The following is a 5,738-nucleotide window of genomic DNA, read 5'->3' on the forward strand; positions in this document are numbered from 1 at the left end:
CCGTGTGGTGTAGACACTGCCAGCCAGAGGCCCTGATGTGAGTCTTAAGTTTGGAACTAAATAAGATGGAGAAAGAGCCAGAGTACAAAGCCATGTTTGTTGCCGTGGAAATGGTGCAGAAGCAGAGTGTTTCCAAACTGGCCTCCCTCCATCCTACCAGTTTCCTTGTTGTGGCTGAGGGTTCGCCCAGTTCAAAAGTTCAGTTTCACAGGAAAGGGAGAGTTAGCTCAGCTCCCCAGAGGCGCCGGCTCCATGCTAGATGGATCTCTTGATAATATAAACTTCATTTGGCTGTTTTTCTTTCACACAAAATGCAGCCACCTTACTGAGTTGATGGACTCAGTCAAGCCAGTGAAATGTGCATCCACGCGTGAGGCACAGACACTGCAGGTGTCGGAGTTCGCACACACCCAGGGCCAACACAGAATTACAGGCCGTGCTCTTGTTGCATTTCCTAGTTTTTTAACTTCTGGATTAATTAGTTTATGACACATTTAATAGGAGTTTCTAAAACAGTATAGATGGCACTGATACCCTGATCATGAGTGGGAAGTAGCTAAACCAGGAATAAGGGGAAAGAGTCAGGAGGGGAAAAATGAAGTCTTCGGTCACTAATTTTAATAGAAGTTTAGATGGACAAAAAACTTCAAGAAATGGTCACATGGATGAATAAAAAGTGACAATACGATTGGAATGTAAAGGGAAATTAATGCAGACATTTCAAAGTGTGAACCAAGAATTTATGCAATTCTGAAAGGGCCTTAATAGGAGTTTATTTTTAACAGAACTGCCCCAAATTCATTAAACATAAGTGGAAATTACTATAGAAAAGTTATGCATAGCTGAAGAGAGAACTCGGTACTCATCAGATTCTAAGGTGATCATGGAATATTCTTAAGGAGAACTTAACACAAAAATAATGGAATGAAATTCAAATTGTATTCGAATATCAAAACTGGAGCCAAATAAGGAATGGAATAGTCTTGTTACAAATTCTCAGTGGGAATAGTATATTTCTAAAGTTTTTGTTTAAAGAAATAAATTAACATCTACTCACCCTTCAGCGTACACCCCTGCTGTGGGCCGTCGCAGCTCCAAGTGGCCGGTGTGTTTCTGTCCATGGTGCTGATCGTGACCGCGGGGAAAACCCCAGGCGATTCCCGGAACCCTCAAAGGGTCACTTTTCTCTCCTTCCCTCCTGCGTTAACTGCAATGCCTCGCACTGAATCATGACACAGGAGAGCTTTCCTTCCTGAAGTAAAGGAAACGGCCACTGGTGAATTCCTTCAGAACAGTCTAGTATCAGAGCCAAGCTGAAATTGGAAGACACGCTGCACGTCCCTCTGCCGAGCGGGCTGGAATGTCTCATTTCATACCTCATTTACACTCGTAGGAGCAACAGCCACAGAGTAGAAAAGCCCTTTAAAAACTTGGGGAATAAAAAATGTTTCTGTTGTTTTGTAAGCGAGCGGATGGGGCTGTCCCCATAGATGAGGCTCAAGCTTTGCTCCTCTGTTTGAAGAGCCACATCGTAACAGAAAGGACCAGAGTGAGAGTGAGAACATCAGAGCTCTGGGGACCAGGAAATGCGCTCAGTTTTCTCACCTTCTAGGTGCCATGGACACTTTGAGGAGGTAAGGATTTGGACCTTTTCTTCAGAAAAATCCCATGTAAACAGACTGAAAAGGAAACTTGTGGGTGATTCCAGAGCGTCCTGGAGCTGCTGCAGCCCAGACATGGAAGTCAGCTTCAGAAACCTGGATTTTGTCAAAAAGAAAATGATGTATCCAACTGGCCTTCTAATTAATGACCAGTGCATTTGGTCTAAATACCTTGTTCACTTTCCTGCTTCTACATAATCAGATTCACCCGCTGTCAGTGGAAAATGTGTGTCTTCACCCATTGCTGATTTATCAGTCGTCCATACACTCACTAACCATGCAGAACCACATTTGTACCTGTGTGGAGGGGCGTTTGTATCGAGAATAAACTATCATTTCTCTTCACTGCAAACTCGTACTGTAGATTAGACAATGCATTCATCTTCCTGTGACATTCCTTAAGATTTATTGAAATTCAGCCACTGTAATCATAAAATTTGTGATTAAAATGTCATGTCTCTTGGTAATTATGTGATTTTTCAAGCAATAATTGAAGAACAAGATGACCACGCATGAACATGGCACTCTGAAAGGACGCTAATGAGCACATGTCCCCACCCCACAGTGACAAGGACTGCCCTAAGGGGACCCGACTCCTGCTGGCCCTCTCACCTCCTTTGCAAAGCTGCTGGAAGTTTCCATGAGCAGAAGCAACAAGAGGGGATGAAGGGGGGAAACCAGAGGCGCCCAGCCGACCCAACACGGGTGCCAGGGTCACCGTGGGGACAGCTGCCAAGTGAGAGCTGGACCCTGAACAGACACAGCAACTGGAGTGTTTTATGGAAATTGGTGCAGCCTTTTGTCCAAGATTTGTGCACGCTGAGTTCGACCTTTAATCAGCTAGTTCTTTTTCCTTGGGTTAAACTCTCTTATTGGAATAAAAGTATATTCTTTAATTTTAATCCTTTTTTCCTTCTGAGAATGCCACTTGGAAGTTGCTCTAAAAATGTGGAAAATGGCTCAGTTGGGGGAACGTTTGAGGACTCACAGAGGAGTAGGAATCTCCAATTGGAGGATATTGGAGGATAATTGTGCGAGAGAAGGGCTATGTTTCTTCTCACATCACCGTAGATCAGTCTGAATACCACAGACCAAGCTCTGTGTAAGAAACGTTACAGAAGTCGTTTTGTCCTCTTCGTGCCGTCACCTGATAAGTGAACCCCCAGAGGCGTGTTTCCTGTCACCTGATAAGTGAACCCACAGAGATGTGTTTCCTGTGCAGGGTGAGCGTGAGATTAGCAGCCTCCGATTAGCAGCCTCCGAGTCACGTAGGTTCTCTAATTCACACCTGCGGTGACCGTTCCTGCCTTGCCTGCAGATCCAGCCATAAAGAATGAAAGGAGCCCCAGGAGAAGACATCTAAGAACCCTAAACGCAGCTTGTTTTGTTCAGCACATCAGAGTGAATCTGAAACCGCTCATAGGGAGGGAGCCCTGATCAGCCCACAGGTGAGCGGCAGACATAAGGCAACCGAGAAACGGGGCATGCGCTGTGCTCAGTCTGAGGCTCCCAGGCCGTGGTGACCTGTGGTTTCCTTGGGAGGATGCTTTCTGGGCCCCAGAGACTCACCTTCACATCAGACACTCAGGACAGTCACCAGCAGGCTTTGGGTGCCCCGTACACTCCCAGGGGCGTTGGTCTCTGTCTGTGGCCCCAGGACAACAGCAGACACCCCACATAGCAGGGGAAGGAGGTGCCCAGGCCGCCCAGCCCACTGATGTGCTGAGGATGAGCCCATGGTTGCTTGAGTGGAGGTGGGAATTCCACTGTAATTTAACGATGCACTAAAAATATGTGAGCCGATACTGCCCAGTAACCAGCTCCTAAGTGTGGGGAGCCCACGAGCCTCCCTTCCTGTTCTAACCTGTTAGAGGGACTCATGGGGCTGCTTTGAGGGCCACCAGCCTTGGAGTGGCAGCAGCACGGCCCGCGGACCCTGGGGCGGGTTGCCATGGGAACAAGGGGAACAACTAGCAGCTCAAAACGCCCAGCCACGTTGTCACACAGTTTCTGGTGCTCGGGACCCTTCTGCAGGCGGGTCCTGGCACGGCTGCTGTCCCCAGTGGAAGCCATTTTCAGGGAACAGGGAAAGTGCCCTTGAAGTCCTTGGTTTTTCCCACCCCTCTCCCTGACGGGCCAGGAGAGTAAAGCTGCACGCAAACAGCCCCGTAGAGGACACCGCAGCCCCGTGCAACTCACAGCCCACTCTGACTCCCAACCAGCTCCATTGTCTAACTGACCCTCCACTGGACGGATGACTCAGAAATCACAGCCTTTCTGTCCCCTCCCATGAGGCCAGCCTCGGCATGGTGGAGGGGCTGACACTGACCCAGGACCCAAAGATCAAGTCGGTAACAAGGGTCTGCCGAGTTTTGGGAGAAGCGAGTCAGATGAAAGCTGTACCTGCAAGAGTCAGGCCTGAGTCGCCAGTGTATCGCCTTCTGAGAGGAATCAAACCTAACGTAAGGGACAGTCTGCTAATTAGAGGGACATGGAGGGCCACCTGCAGGGGAGGCTGAGGAAACGTAACAGCCTTTGGGCTCAGCCACGCTGAGCGCCACACCCTGACACCGGCCAGTGTCGCCCTGGACAACGTTCCTGCCTCTCTGAGTCTCGCTGTCCTCGCTGCCAAGTGACTAAAATAACCCGTCCCACAGAAGCTGCTGGGTGCCTAAGAGCATGTCACTCAGGGGTTTCTGCTCCCAGCAATGGCCAGGACGCCCCTCCACGCCTGCCTCCTGCAGATGAAAACCCAAACACCGACAAGGTGTGGAAAGTGACTCCAGGACGCACAACCTCTGCCAAACTGCTTAACTTGCTGTTTCTAAGTGTCCTTATCTGACAAGCCTGTCATGATGGTGATATCAGCTTAGACATGAAACACTTGGGGTCATTTCTGACCCATGTTTGCGGTAACTAACAATGTGCTGTCACGCCCAGAGCACAGCTACCAGGTGGGCGGGAAGAAATCAGAGAGGAAGTCGCAGGCCCGGCTCCCCCCAAAACAGATGCCCCCCCACAACCCCCGTCACGTGACCCACCAAACTCTGCGTCAGCAGAGATGCGGCCTTTCCCAGTGCAGGCTGAGCACGGCTCGCGGGACTGTTGGAACCGCTCCCCCTCTTCCGACAGGCAGTGGAAGCCGCGATCCGTCCTGCACAGCCAGTCAGCTTCTGAGAACAACAGCTGTCACCAGTGAATGTCATGCTGCTCTGAGTATTCACATTATCTGGAATGGTCTTAAAACTTGTTTCAGTTAAAAAACAATGTGCGTAAAAACATAATTGTACAGCAGAGTGCAAATTGACAGCTGCAAACGAAGTTTGATGAAGTATTATTCCATTGAAACCAAGCTGGGTCACTACTGCAAACACCCACAAGACTTAGAAAGTAAACCGTCGGGGGTCTGGAGCAAATCCAAACAGCATCGTGGTTGCAGAAGCCGTCGCTTTGAGCTGGAAGGATTGGAGAAGCGCAGCGGCCTGCGCGTGGAGTAGCCAAGTGAAGGCAGGTCGTCAGCGTCACGCGGCGGGTCCATGGGGTCACCCCGCGGCAGGGCTGCACCTGTGCGCGGAAGTCAGTCGGACGGCAGCAGAAGGAAGCTGGTTCAGGACTGTGCGGCATCACACCTTCTCCCTAAACGGCGGCAGTGGGACTGGCACCCACATCACTGAGACCTCCTCAGGTCTCTGTCCTCCTGTGCCACCCACTGCGTTCAGAACCCTTCGTGTCCCCTGCTGTGCTCCAGGCAGTGTGTCCTGATGGCCTGAGCAGGCGCCCTTAGTCACAGGGGAGCTGCCTCTGGTGGTTGATTGTGTCCCCCAAAGAGATGTGTCCTAGTCCCCAGTACCTGTGACTGTGGCCCACGGGAAGCAGGCTGCAGGTGTCATCAAGTAGGTGACACCATGCTGGGGCAGGGGACCTGAATCCAATGACTGCCTGATGAGAAAGCAAGACAGAAGCAGAGAGAACACCATGGGGACACAGCAAAGAACAGAGTGGTGCCACCAGGAGCCATGACCCGTCCTCCTCCAGGCACACGTCCTACCCCCAGGGACCCGTTCTACCCCACCCCGG

General features: G+C 50.6%; 1 long non-coding RNA gene across 1 annotated transcript in view; it reads right to left on the reverse strand.

The window, feature by feature from the left end:
* The window catches only part of LOC109384703 (uncharacterized), a 14,779-nt gene extending 9,041 nt beyond the window's left edge, over window positions 1–5,738 (reverse strand). Inside the window, exons 1-2 of the long non-coding RNA XR_002124473.1 lie at window positions 4,703–5,738; window positions 1,058–1,252 (exon numbers count right to left, since the gene is read on the reverse strand). This is a non-coding gene — a long non-coding RNA (uncharacterized LOC109384703). The remainder of the gene's footprint in view (window positions 1–1,057; window positions 1,253–4,702) is intronic.

Source organism: Hipposideros armiger, unplaced genomic scaffold (assembly GCF_001890085.2).
Source record: "Hipposideros armiger isolate ML-2016 unplaced genomic scaffold, ASM189008v1 scaffold_100, whole genome shotgun sequence".
NCBI classification, from domain to species: Eukaryota; Metazoa; Chordata; class Mammalia; order Chiroptera; family Hipposideridae; genus Hipposideros; species Hipposideros armiger.